Here is a 14035-nt window from a genome sequence, read left to right on the forward strand (position 1 = left end):
TGTGCTATCATGCAAAACACATTTGCAAATTTGTCACAGTTGTGCAAGAAGAAACAGATCAAAAGAAAAAAAGCATAAGAAAGAATAAAGTAAGTGAAAAAATGTGCTTTGAGCTGTGTTCAGAATTCATTAATTCTTTATCTGGATGTGAATAGCATTTTTCTTCACGAGTCCTTTGTACTTGTCTTGGATCATTACGTAGCTGAGAAAACTGAATCATTCATAGCTGATCATCTGTGGGATACTGTCTACTAATACTGTGTACAATGTTGTCCTAGTTCTGCTTATTTCATTTTGTATCAGTTCATACAAATCTTTCTAGGTTTTTCTGAAATCAGCCTGTTCATTATTTTGATTCCACAATAGTATTCCACTATATTCATATACCAGAGCTTGGTAAGCCATCCCCCCAACTGATGGGCATCCCCTCAATTTCTAATATTTTGCCATCACAAATAGGGCTGCTATAAATGTACGTGTGGGTCCTTTTTCCCTTTTTATGATCTCTTTGGGATACAGACCTACTAGTGTTATTACTGGATCAAAGGGTATGCACAGTTTTATAATCCTTTGTGCATAGTTCCAAATTACTCTCCAGAATGGTTGGATCAGTTCACAACTCCTCCAACAGTGCATTAGAGTCCCAATTTTCCCATATCTGTTTCAGCATTTATCATTTTCCTTTTCTGTCACAGTAGCCAATCTGGTTGGTCAGAGATGGCATGTCAGTTGTTTTAATTCTCATTTCTCTAACAAAAAACGATTTGGAGCACTTCTTCATATGCCTATAGATGTCTTTGATTTCTTCCTCTGAAAATTGCCTGTTCATATCCTTTGACTGTTTATCAATGGAGGAATGGCTTGTATTCTCATAAATTTGACTCTGTTCTATTAATATTTGAGAAATGAAGCCTTTATTAGAGACACTTGCTGTAAAATTGCTTCCCACCTTTTTGCTTTCCTCCTAATCTTGGCTGCATTGGTTTTGCTTGTACAAAAACTTTTTTTTAATTTTTTGTGATCAAAATTATCTCTTCTACATTTTATAATGCTCTCTATCTCTTGTTAAGTCATGAATTCTTCCCCTCCCTATAGGTCTGACAGGTAGACTATTCCACGTTCCTTTTAGCAAGATTTAATTTCCTTCCTTTATTCTTTTAATTAGGTCTGTTTTTGCTTTTACTTTGTCTAGGGTCAGGATTATTACCCTGGAATTTTTTAAAAATTTTGGTTAAAACATGATAGACTTACTTCCACCCCTTACCATTGCTTTGTGTGTGTCTCTCTGCTTCAAGTGTGTTTCTTGTAAGCAATATATTGTAGGATCTACTCTGCTATACAATTCCATTATATGGGAGAGTCAATCCCATTCTTATTCACAGTTGTGATTTCTACCTGTATTTCCCTCCATTCTATTCTTCCTCTTGTTTGTCCTTTCCTTTCACCCTTTCCCTTCTCACCAGTGTTTTGTTTCTGTCTACCACCTTCTCTGATCTGCCTTCCCTTCTGTCAGTCCCCCCCTCCATTTTCTTAACCCCCACTCTTATTTCACTAGATAGATTTCTATATTCAATTGATTGTGTATATTATTCCATCTTTGAGCCAATACAGATGAGAATAAAGTTCAAATGCTGCCCATCGCCCACCCTCCCATTTTCCCTTCTCTCCTTTTCATATGAGATAACTTAAGCCATTCTATGTCTCCTTTCCTTTTGCACCCACTGTACTCCTCTTTCTCATCCCTTAATTTGTATGCCATTCCCTAAAATTCACTTTATACCCATACCCTCTATCTATGTATATTCCTTCTATCTGCACTGTTAGTGATATGATTTTTAATATCTTCCTGTGTAGGGATGTAAACAGTTTAGCACTTTTTGAATCCTTATGTTTTCCTTCCCCTTTTCTTTTCTTTTCACTGTTTATGCTTTTATTGGGTCTTGATATTGGAGGTCAGATTTGTGGTTTACTTCTGATCTTCTCTTTATGAAGGCTTGAAATTATTCGATTTCATTGAATGACCACTTTTTACCTTGACATATTATGCATAATTTTGCTCCATAAGTGATTCTTAGCTGTAGTTCTAGCTCTTTTGACCGCTGGAATATCATGTTACATAACCTCCAATCCTTTAATGTTGCAGCTGACAATGTGATTGTGACTCCTGTGTCATCCTGATTGTGACTGCCCAATATTTGAATTGTTTCTTTCTGGTCACTTGTAGTATTTTTTCCTTGACCTTATAGTTCTGAAGTTTGGCTATAATGTTCTTTGGAGTTTTTGTTTGGGGATCTCTTTCCTGAGGTGATCAGTGGATTTTTTTAATGCCCACTCTGGCCTCTGGGTCCAGGACTTCAGGGCAGTTTTCCTTAATAATATCTTGAAAGATGCTGTCCAGGGTCTCCTTTTGATTTTGACTTTCAAGTAGTCTAGCAATTCCAATATTGTTTCTCCAGGATCTATTCTCCAAGTCTGTTGTTTTATCCCATGAAATATTTTTTACATATTGTTTCATTTTTTTAATTCTTTGGAATTTGTTTGATTAATTCGTGATGTCTCATATAGTCATTAGCTTCCACTTGTCCACTTCTCACTTTTGAGGGAGAGGTTTCCTCAATTAACTTTTGTACTTTCTTTTCTATTTGTCCAATTGTACTCTCTAAGGGCTTGGTTTTTTCCCCCAGTGGATTTTTGTATCTCCTTTTCCATTCGGCCAATTCTTTCTAAGCAGTTTTCCAAGCTGTTGACTCTTTTTTCACATTTCTCTTGCCTCATTCTCATTTCTTTTCCCAATTTTTCTTCTATTTCTCTTGTATGATTTTTAAGCTCCTTTAAGTATGTGTGTGTATATATATATATATATATATATATACATACATACATACACACACATATACATATACACACACGCACACACACACACACACACACACACACACACACACACACATATATATATATATATATATGCGTATTCCCTTCAGCTACCCTAAGACTGAGGTCTCATGAATCATACACGTCATCTTTCCATGTAGGAATGTAAACAAAACAGTTCAACTTTAGTAAGTCCCTTGCGATTTCTTTTTCTTGTTCTTTTTCTTGATTACCTTTTCATGCTTCTCTTGATTCTTGTGTTTGAAAGTCAAATTTTCTATTCAGCTCTGGCCTTTTCACTGAGAAAGCTTGAAAGACCTCTATTTTATTGAAAATCCATATTTTGCCTTGGAGCATTATACTCAGTTTTGCTGGGTAGGTGATTCTTGGTTTTAATCCTAGCTCCATTGACCTCCGGAATATCGTATTCCAAGCCCTTCGATCTCTTAATGTAGAAACTGCTAGATCTTGGATTATTCTGATGGTGTTTCCACAATACTCAAATTGTTTTTTTATGGCTGCTTGCAGTATTTTCTACTTGATATGGGAGCTCTGGAATTTGGTGCCAATATTCCTAGGAGATTTCTTTTTGGGATCTATTTGAGGAGGCGATCGGTGGATTCTTTCAGTTTCTATTTTGCCCTGTGGCTCTAGAATATAAGTACAATTCTCCTCGATAATTTCTGGAAAGATGATATCTAGGCTCTTTTTTTGAACATGGCTTTCAGGTAGTCCAATAATTTTTAAATTATCTCTCCTGGATCTATTTTCCAGGTCAGTGGTTTTTCCAATGAGATATTTCACGTTGTCTTCCATTTTTTCATTCCTTTGGTTTTGTTTTATAATATCTTGATTTCTCATCAAGTCACTAGCTTCCACTTGCTCCAATCTATTTTTTAAGGTAGTATTTTCTTCAGTGGTCTTTTGGACCTCCTTTTCCATTTGGCTAATTCTGCCTTTCAAGGCATTCTTCTCCTCATTGGCTTTTTGGAGCTCTTTTGCCATTTGAGTTAGTCTATTTTTTAAGGTGTTGTTTTCTTCAGTATAATTTTCAGTATTTTTTTGGGTCTCCTTTAGCAAGTCATTGACTTGTTTTTCATGGTTTTCTTGCATCCTTCTCATTTCTCCTCCCAATTTTTCCTCTACTTCTCTAACTTGATTTTCCAAATCCTTTTTGAGCTCTTGCATGGCCTGAGAACAGTTCATGTTTTTTTTGGAGGCTTTTGTTGTAGGCTCTTTGACTTTGTTGACTTCTTCTGGCTGTATGTTTTGGTCTTCTTTGTCACCAAAGAAAGATTCCAAAATCTGAGACTGAATCTGGGTGTGTTTTCGCTGCCTGGCCATGTTCCCAGGCAACTTACTTGACCCTTGAGTTTTTCAGTGGGGTTATGACTGCTTGTAGAGTAAAGAGTACTATGTTCCAAGCTTGTGGGGATGTGCCAGCTCTGCCACACCAGCACTCCTCCTTCCCCAAGAACCCCCAACCCGGACTAGACTTAGATCTTCAGCAGGCTCTTCACTCCTGCTCTGATCCATCACTTAATTCCTCCCACAAGGTGGGCCTGGGGCCAGAAGCAACTGCAGCTGTAGTCCTGTAGCTGCCCCACCTCTGCTGCCCCCGGGGCGGTGAACTCCTTCCACTCCTGCAGCTTTTCCCACTAGTGTTCTCTGTTGTCTTTGGTGTTTGTGGGTTGAGAAGTCTGGTAACTGCTGCAGCTCACTGATTCAGGGCACTAGGGCACACTCCACCCAGCTCCTGGTCTGGTTGGTCCACGCCGCTCACGCTGGGCTCTGCTGCACTCCCCTCTGCTCCTAGCTCCGTGTAAGATAGACCTTACCGAGAGACCATCCAGGCTGTCCTGGGCTGGAGCCCTGCTTCCTTCTGCTATTTTGTGGGTTCTGCAGTTCCAGAATTGGTTCAGAGCCATTTTTTATAGGTTTTTGGAGAGACTCGGTAGGGAGCTCACACTAGTCCCTGCTTTCCAGCTGCCATTTTCTGGAGCTTACATTCTTTTTCTTTCTTGTTTCCCCCCATTTTGGTCTGTTTCTTCTTCCACAACAACATCTAGGTTCAGCCCGGGAGCTCAAAACAAGGTCTGGCCCAGAGTCACGCGCCACATGCTGTAGGTAGGAGCTCCTGACATTACATTCTAATTAGGGGAATACAGCACATAAAGGGAAGTAGGAAATAGAAAGAAGGAAAGGATAGGGAAATGGTACCTACTCAAGGCAAAGTGGCAGGCAAGGAGAAGTAGTTGAGAGAGAGAGAGAGAGATAGAGAGAGAGTGAGAGAGAGAGAGAGAGATAGAGAGAGAGAGAGACAGAGGCAGAGAGAGAGAGACAGAGACAAAGAGAAAGAGAAAGAGAGGAAGGAAGAAAGGAGTGAGGAAGGGAGAGAGAGAGAAGAGAGACAGACAGATAGAAAGAGAGACAGAGAGGCAGAGAGATAGAGAGAGAGCACAGGCGTGGGTGAAATGAACACAAAATGTGGGACTTAGCATAATAGCTCCAAGTTTCTCCCAGGAACTCCCAGGAGTTTTTTTTTTTTTTTAATTCCAGCTATGAGCTCTACAGCCAGCTGCTTAACTCTCTTCCAATCCTTATATCCTTTCTCATCCTTATACTTCCTCCAGTTAGAGATCTATCGAAACACACACCACAGGCATGCCTGACTTTTCACAGGAACTCCCAAATGCTTTGTTCCTCACTGCTTCTTTGGAAAAGTGTCCTCATTCATCCTCCCCCACATTGGCCTTCCAAGGAACCAAGGCCAAGAAGTGCAATAGTAACCCCATAAAATAATCATCTGTAAGGGGGCTATAAGCAACACCAAAGATTGACAATTGATCATTCAATGATTTCTGTTCTGTTTTTCTCCTGATTTTAATTTAAAAAAATGTTCTTCTGTAATACTCTGAACTTAATGCTTTCAAGAACGGTTGCAATATGTAAATAGGTAGCTCCATACATATGCTGTCTCAGGTCACCGAGGTGGGGGCTTTAAGAGAAGAGAGTAAAAAAGAAATTCTCAAGGTAGAACTGGGGCCTGTGTGTCATCAGGGAGATCCAAAGGAAAGGGTTAAATAAGAAAATCTATGTTGTCTCTTTTATCAGCCTCCAAGTATTCTCATCCCGAAGCCTCCCTTTTGATGAACAATTCAATAAAAAAAATCTTAAATTGACATTTTAAAAAATACTATTACCTCCGTATGTCCTTCTCCTAGCTGAAAATTCCTCTTTCTTTCACCCATTTTGAGTCAAGAGTAATCCAAGTACTTAAAATAATTTATTTTTAATTCTTCTTTTCTTTCTCCTTTTACATCCTCTTACTCCATGATCCTCACCAACTCATTTGTGAACAACTTATGACAGATTATCCATGGACATTTATCTATTAAATTGCCAAGGGGGAATGGAAAATGGCCATGGGAAGTGGGGAGTAAAGGGTACACCCTACAGATGTAATTGAATCACTGCAGAGATCACCCCTGCCCATAATTAATCCTTTCTGCATAGCTTTGATTTTTCCATGTCCTGGGATATGTAGTACCTGAACAAGAGGATAGTGTCTGCTGCGGGAGGCCTCTGGTTAGATGGGGGGCTTGGGCTAGGAAGGCAGAAGTGGGAGTGGAAATTTTCAGTACTGGAGAGGCTGAAGGGAGGTCAGCAGAGGAAGTGAGACATTATAAAGGTCAAGGTAGCAGTGATGAAACTCAGGAAGGAGAAGAAATAAAAAGGAATGAAAACAGAGTGGAAAAAGGAGAATCAGAGACATGGAACTTGTACTGGGTAAAGTCTCACTCTGTCTGGGATTAGTACTTGGCTTCTTCAACCTTGTTTGGTGCTAAGTGCTCTCAAATAATGAAGTGGCAATACCTTTGGATGCTGAGACTTCAGATCCCTTCTGTTAGAGAAATTATGGCTGCAGGAATCCAGGGGTCACTGTGCCCATACTGACAGATTTGGTGCCGGAAAGCAAGATAGCAGGATACTGAGGTTTCACAGTAGCCATATTGAGAGACAAGGCTGTCCCAGGCATCATGACTTAAGCACTAATTTCTAGGGAAGTCATTAGCATCTCTTCTGTTCTCTGGTATTCAGGGTTATTTATGCTGATGTGGCAGCATGAAAACCAGAAATTAACATGCCTCTGGGACTAGAGATATTGGGAGAAAGTAGTGTACATCAAGCAGTGATGGAGGGCTTATTTTAATTCCTACTTTCAAGTAAGTACCCTTCCATTCACTTCTATGCAAATGCCTTTTGACCTTATTATTATGTCATGTCTTTAATTCTGTCTGGGTTGAGGAGATACAGTGAGAACATGTGGCTCAAGAAACATGGTTTTGAAAGAATGATGATGCCAAACTGATGCTAGGAAATGAACAGGTCAGTAGGGAGCTATAGAGGTACCCAAGGACCCTCCTGTTCCTGATCTCTAATTCTCCTAGTGCCTAATTTAACTTACCTATTTTTTTTTTTCCAAGAATGGAGATTTTCTTTTTAGTCTGGAGACTAAGGTTAAGTAATATACATGTATTTCTAAACACACATGTATACACATATACACACGTACTGCATAGACATGTGATAACATACACATATATGTATATATGCATGCATATATATGTATGCATGTATATATATGTATATGTATATGTATATATATACATATACATATGGGTGTCTAATATAACTGCACAGTATACCAGCACCATGCCAGGAAAATGGATTGCTTCCATTTGAATTGTCTTAGGAAGATTCTGAAGATCACCTGGCAGGATAAGGTACTGGATACGGAGATCCTTTCTTGAGCTGGACTGCCAAGCATTCAAACTCCACTGCAGAGAGCTCAATTCTAATGAGGTGGCCACATTGTTTGAATGCCAAACGTTTGCTTGCCTAAAAGACTATTTTACAGAGAAATACACAAGGCAGGAACTCACATTGAGGTCAGAAGAAGCGATACAAGGACACTCTGAAGGTCTCTCTGAAGAACTTTGGAATTGATTGTGTGACGTGGGGGACACTGGCACAGGACCGCTCAGCATGGCATGCCCACATCAGAGAAGGTGCTCTATGAGCAAAGCAGAATTGAAACAGCTCAAAGAAAACACAAGATGCTCAAATTTAGAGAATCCACTCCAAATGTTCCCATGGATTATTTGTGCCTGACCTATGGTAGGACTGCTAAGTACTGAGGCAGTTAGACCACTGGGCCTGGAGTCAAGAAGACATAAATTCAAAATGGCCTTAGATACTTACTAGTTGAATAACTCTGAGCGAGTTACTTAATCTCTGCCTTCCTCAGTTCCCTCATCTAAAATGGTAATGATAAACAGCACATACCTCAAAGGGTTGTTGCTTGGCACGTAGTAGGTGCTATGGAGGTGCTTATTCCTTTCCTTTTCCTTGTTGTATGTAATGTTTAAATATGCAGAAATATTAAAACATGCAACATATACTCAATAACCACATGTACACATGTAAACTATATCTTATCAATCAGGCAAGATGGTCAATAAAGACTCAGGCACATCCTTTGAAAAATCTTTATAGACTGATATATGCTACTTTTGAGTTGTATTAGCATTTTAAAAATTTTACTTTTGTTGATATTGTTTTTGTATTACTTTTTTATTTCATTAATATGTATTTATTATTACATGCATTATTTCATATTATAGTATGTATTTTTATATTTATTATCATACTTATGAGTATGCATTTATTGATGTATATTTATTATTATATTTATTAAAATGTATTTATTAATACATTTCTCCTTCCTCCTCTAACTCATGGTGACATCACTTATAATGATGATTTAAAAAAAAGAATTAAAAAGAAGTTCAGTAAAACAAGCAGTATATTATTTGTGTTTGAGAATAAAAATAATATTCCACACCCATAGTCCTCCACTTCTGCAGAGAGAAGAGGGATATACATTTTCTTAACTCTTCTCCTGGGTCGTGCATGTTCATCAAAATTATAATGTTGACTTTCAGGTTGTTTTTTTTAACTTTTCTTTTTCTTTCTTATAGTCATTTTGTCACTGGTTATATTTCCTTCACTTTGAATCTGATCATATAAGTCTTTCTATGCTTCTCTAAATTCTTCATAGTCATCATTTCTTTAGGCACAATTATATTCCATTACAGCCACATGACATTATTGCTTAGTCATTGTCCAATAAATGAATATTTACTTCATTTCCAGTTCTTTCTGCTGTTAGAAAAAGTACTATTATAAAAATATTTTGATGTACATGAGATGTTTCTCAGCAGAGGATCACTGGGCTTTTTTGTTGTTGTTTAGTAATTTTTCAATTGTGTCTGACTCTTTGTGACCCCATCTTGGGTTTTCTTGGCAAAGATGCTGGAGTGGTTTGCCATTGCCTTCTCTAGCTTGTTTTACAGTCACGGAAACTGAGGCAAACAGGTTTAAATTATATGCCCAGGGCCACACAGGCAAGAAGTATTTGAGGCCAGGTTTTATTTCTGGAAGGAGTCTTCCTTGACTCTAGATCAGTACTCTATCCACCTGTATACCACCTGTATCCTGTCTGGGCTACAGATATTTTAATCACATTTTAATGAATTCAGTCTGCAATCTCCTAATCTGTTTTATACACACACACACACATATATGTATACACACATATACACACATGTGTATATGTGTGTATGTATATATGTATATACACACATACATATAGTATATATATGTTTTTACATATGCTTGTGCCTATATATGTGTGTATATATGTATATATTTGTGTGTGTATACACACACTTGCACATATCCTTCAGAGAAATACTATTAACCATACACAATTTTTTTACCTTTAGTTCATTCATTTATTCATTCAACAACATTAATTGGCAGTCTATCAGGCAGCTCGGTGGTATAGTGGACATAGAATACTGGACAAAGAGTGAGGAAGACCAGAGTTCAAACTGGTCTCTGACAATTTACAAACTTATGGCCCTGGGCAAGTCTTTCACCTTCTGGTTGCTTCACTTTCCTCAATGGTAAGGTGGTGACACCCCAAGTTCATAGTCATTGTGAGGATCAAATGAGGTAACATGCGTAAAGCACTTTGCGAACCTTGAAGCATGTTGTCGTTCTATTGCTGGACATGCTATTCAGGGCATCCTTTCAGATGCTTTGGAGCAGTGGTCACTGAAATAGAATTGAGAAGGCTCTAGTTTGAGCCCGAGGTCCACCTTGAATTATCTGGAACTATAAGCGAGCCAGGTCAATCTCAGTGTATTCACGTATGAAATCCAGGGGCTGGATTGGATGAACTCTAGAGCCCCTTCCAGCTCTCAAAAAATGGTATAAAAGATGGGGCTTGAGCCCTTTTGTTCTCTTTCTATCAACACTGGTACAATTCCTGTTCCTTCAAGCACTCTTGATTCACATTTGGACTCTGTGTCATTGACATCTACCCTGTTCAAAGACACAAATCCATATCCAACAACTTGTCCCTGTAAAGAATTTTGACGAAACATTTTAAAGTTTTATTGGTTAAGTAGAAACATCACCATCTTAGTATTGGTGAGAGTCTTAGTTTGACCATTCAAAATGTAGCATATTTTTGCCCTGGTTTCACAAATGTAGCATAACATTTATCCTAATAAGTGGTGACATAGCATGGAAGATGTCATATTGGTGCCTTTTCCATCCAACTAGGTCAAGGATGGTTCCCAGACATTTGTAGCATGATCACAAAGAGTAATCAACATACATTCCTATAGGAGATATTTACACCTTCTCTCTAATTTATACTTTTTTTCAGTTGTTTGTTTTCAGTTGTATCCAACCCTTGGTGACCCCATTTGGGATTTTCCTGGGAAAGAATGGTTTTCCATTTCCTTTCTCTAGCTAATTTTACAGACCAGGAACTGAGGCAAACACTGTTAAGTGACTTGCCCAATGTCACACAGCTAGAAAGTGCCTGAGGCCAGATTTGGACTCAGGAAAGTGAGTCTTCCTGAGCCACTGAGCTGCCCAGTGTATAGTTTCTATCATTTTTAGCTCTAAAACCTTCTGTGGAAAGTCCTGTTCTATATATACCTTTAGACCTCCTGACCCAGAGCTCAAGTAAGCACAATTGCAAGGAATCTCCTTTTCCCCAGTTACATGGCACAGTGGATAGAGGCCTGGCCCTAGAGTCAGGACCTAAATTCAAATCTGGCCTTAGACACTTACAGGCTATGTGACCCTATACAAGTCACTTAACCTTTGTCTTCTTCAGTTTCTTCAACTGTAAAACAAGCAATAACAACACCTTCTTCCCAGGGTTGCTGTGATATTAATATATGCTTTTAATTAATATATGCTTTTAATTTAATTAATATAATGCTTTACTTCCCCCAAAGCAATTTCTTCAGAAACTCATAGGATCCTTTCAGTTGAGAAGAGGTGACAAATGGGTTGTTTAGTTGTTTTTCAGTCGTGTGTGACTTTTTGTCTCTCAGTTTAGGGTTTTCTTGGCACAGATGCTAGAGGGGTTTTCCATTTCCTTCTCTGGCTCATTTTACATATGAGAAAACTGGGGCAAACAAGATTAAGTGACTTGCCCAGGGTCATATAGCTAGTCAATGTCTGAGGCCAGATTTGAACTCAGGAAGATAAGTCTTTCTGCCTATAGGCCCAGCACTCTATCCCCTATGGTGCAGAATGTTGCATGTTATCTGATATGGTTGACACATCTTTTTGGGGGGGAGGTATAACTTAACTGTTTGTTTAGTTGGAAGGGTAGTGCTTTGGGTGCTATTGTTGGTAAGTCACATTGATATCAAAAAGCAAAAACATAAATAAAGGATTTTTAAAAGATTATACAGGGATCTTTAGATCCCTCAGAAGCCTTTGGGGGCATCCAATCCAGCCACTTCATTTTGCAGATGCAGAAAATGAGTCTCGTGGAGGTACAGTTGCTTATATAAGGGCACATAGTACATTAGTAGCAGAGGCAGAATTCAAATCCAAGTCCCATGACTGCAAATCTAGAGCTCTTTCCTCAGCTGTGCAAAGCAGTGGATTTGGAGGCAAGAGAGAAAATAATGAAAAATGACAAAGCTTTTGTTCTGTTCACTACCCACACTGTCCCCTTCCCCCCACACACACACAATACAGAAATTCCTGTACCAACCTCGAATCTCAGTCACAGAAAATCAATCCAGAAAACATGTCCAAGCTTCCAAATGTCTACTGCAGGAATGCCAAAACCCCTGTTAAAGTAGGTCACTATTGGTCATTACTAGAAGCCTAAAACTGCCAGGATATGACAGAGAAATGAATGACTTAAATACTTTACCAAAGAGAGAAAACAAATTCATTGGACTCATTCAAATTTGAATTTCCTAATTCATTAAAAGTATTCACAAATAAATTGAAAGTCAATCACTGATACCCAAAAGTCAAAGGAAAAACTCTTCCTGAAGGTGAGCAGTAGATATTCATTCTGGGTACTGTAAGTACACAATGATGTCAGTGAGAGATGAAAGCAGCCTTGTGTAGTGGAAAGAATAACTGATTTTCAAACCCCGGTGTTTCTACTTACTGTGTGATGTTAGGAAAGTTGCCTTACCTCTCTTGCCCCTTGTTCCTTCAACAATAAACTAAGGGAAAATGGGCAGGATGAAATCAACATCATCCTCCATCCCTAAATCAATGGTCTTTTTGCTACCTCTTTATTGCCCCTTTGGATGATCCACACCCTTGACTGACTTCCCTCTTGCCTTGTGCTTGGACTAATTTTTTTTTGTTTCTTTCTGAATTAGTGTTCCTTCTGAATGCCTTGGAACCGTGATCTGAAACTACCTTTGCACAAAATGATGACCTTTGTCGTTTTTGAGAGTTTTCATTTTCTTGCCTCCAAATTAAAAACAAAACATATTGCAAAAAATTTACATTATAACAAAAGAAGTCATGTTTCTAGGTCTGTTCTAAAGATGATTTGGGAAGCATTTAAAGTGAAAAGAAGAAAAATCCCCTGCAAGACCTTGCTTTCCAGGTCTTGTCTGATAACAAAAATGTCCAGGATGGAGTTCAGCTTTCTGAAATCTGATTTTATTTAGTCCTAGCCAATGGATTTTGAGAAAAGCTCTCTCCTGCTCTTCTTTACAAGGAACTGTAAAATGGAAGTGGAATTGTTTGTTGAAGACTTTTTTTTCTTCCAGGAAATTTGGCAGCTCTGTCAAAGTATTTGCTTCTTGAATTGAAACACAGAAATTTCAAATCACAGATGCTCAGTTTTGCAGATGACAATTCATGTCAAAAGCAGATTTTCTTATCAAGCAAATAAAGGCAATAACACCATTAAACTGGAAGTTTTCTGACAAAGGATTCACCTTTAGTTATTATGCATGGCCAGTATAGCTGCAGTACTTTAAGGAAGAGATAGGAGGTATTATGGAGCAGGAGATTCAGAGCAACACCACAATCTCTCCTTATATGCTTAAGGAGTTAGCCTAGGTGGTGCAGTAGATAAGAAGGCCAGGTCTGGAGTCAGGAAGACTTATCTTCCTGAGTTCCAATCCAGCCTCAGACACTTCCTAGCTGTGTGACCCTGGGCAAGTCACTTAATCTATTTGCCTCATTTTCCTCATCTGTAAAATGATCTGGAAAAGGAAATGGAAAACTACTCCAATATTTTTGCCGAGAAAACCCCAGATGGGGTCATGTAGGGTCAGATATGACTGAAATGGCTCAATAACAACAACAAAATAGAACTTGGAGCCCAAGAGACCTGGAAAAAGCCATGCACCCAGAGACTCCAAGTCCTGCTTTTGGCCTGTTCTGGGTAGACATCCTCAAGAAGAGTAATTGCTGTGGAGAAGAGGCCTTTTGCCACCAACACCAACCATTGACCAATTGCCACCAATGAGCAGGTAAGTCCAAGGGCCCTGGAAATAGCAGCAGCCTCCAGATCAATAATCCTTCCAACCAAGCCCCATGCAGCCATTACCTTTGGGCTATAAGCTTTATGGAGATGTACCCTGTCAGTTACTTCTGTGGGTGCTGTAGCCCTAGCTACTGAAAACATGGAAAATAAAATTGTACACACCTAAGTCCTTAGCACAGTCAAATGGTTTAACAACATAAAAATAAATATTAACAGTAGATGCAGCATTAATGCAGACACAAAAGT

Source organism: Trichosurus vulpecula, chromosome 6 (assembly GCF_011100635.1).
Source record: "Trichosurus vulpecula isolate mTriVul1 chromosome 6, mTriVul1.pri, whole genome shotgun sequence".
NCBI lineage: Eukaryota > Metazoa > Chordata > Mammalia > Diprotodontia > Phalangeridae > Trichosurus > Trichosurus vulpecula.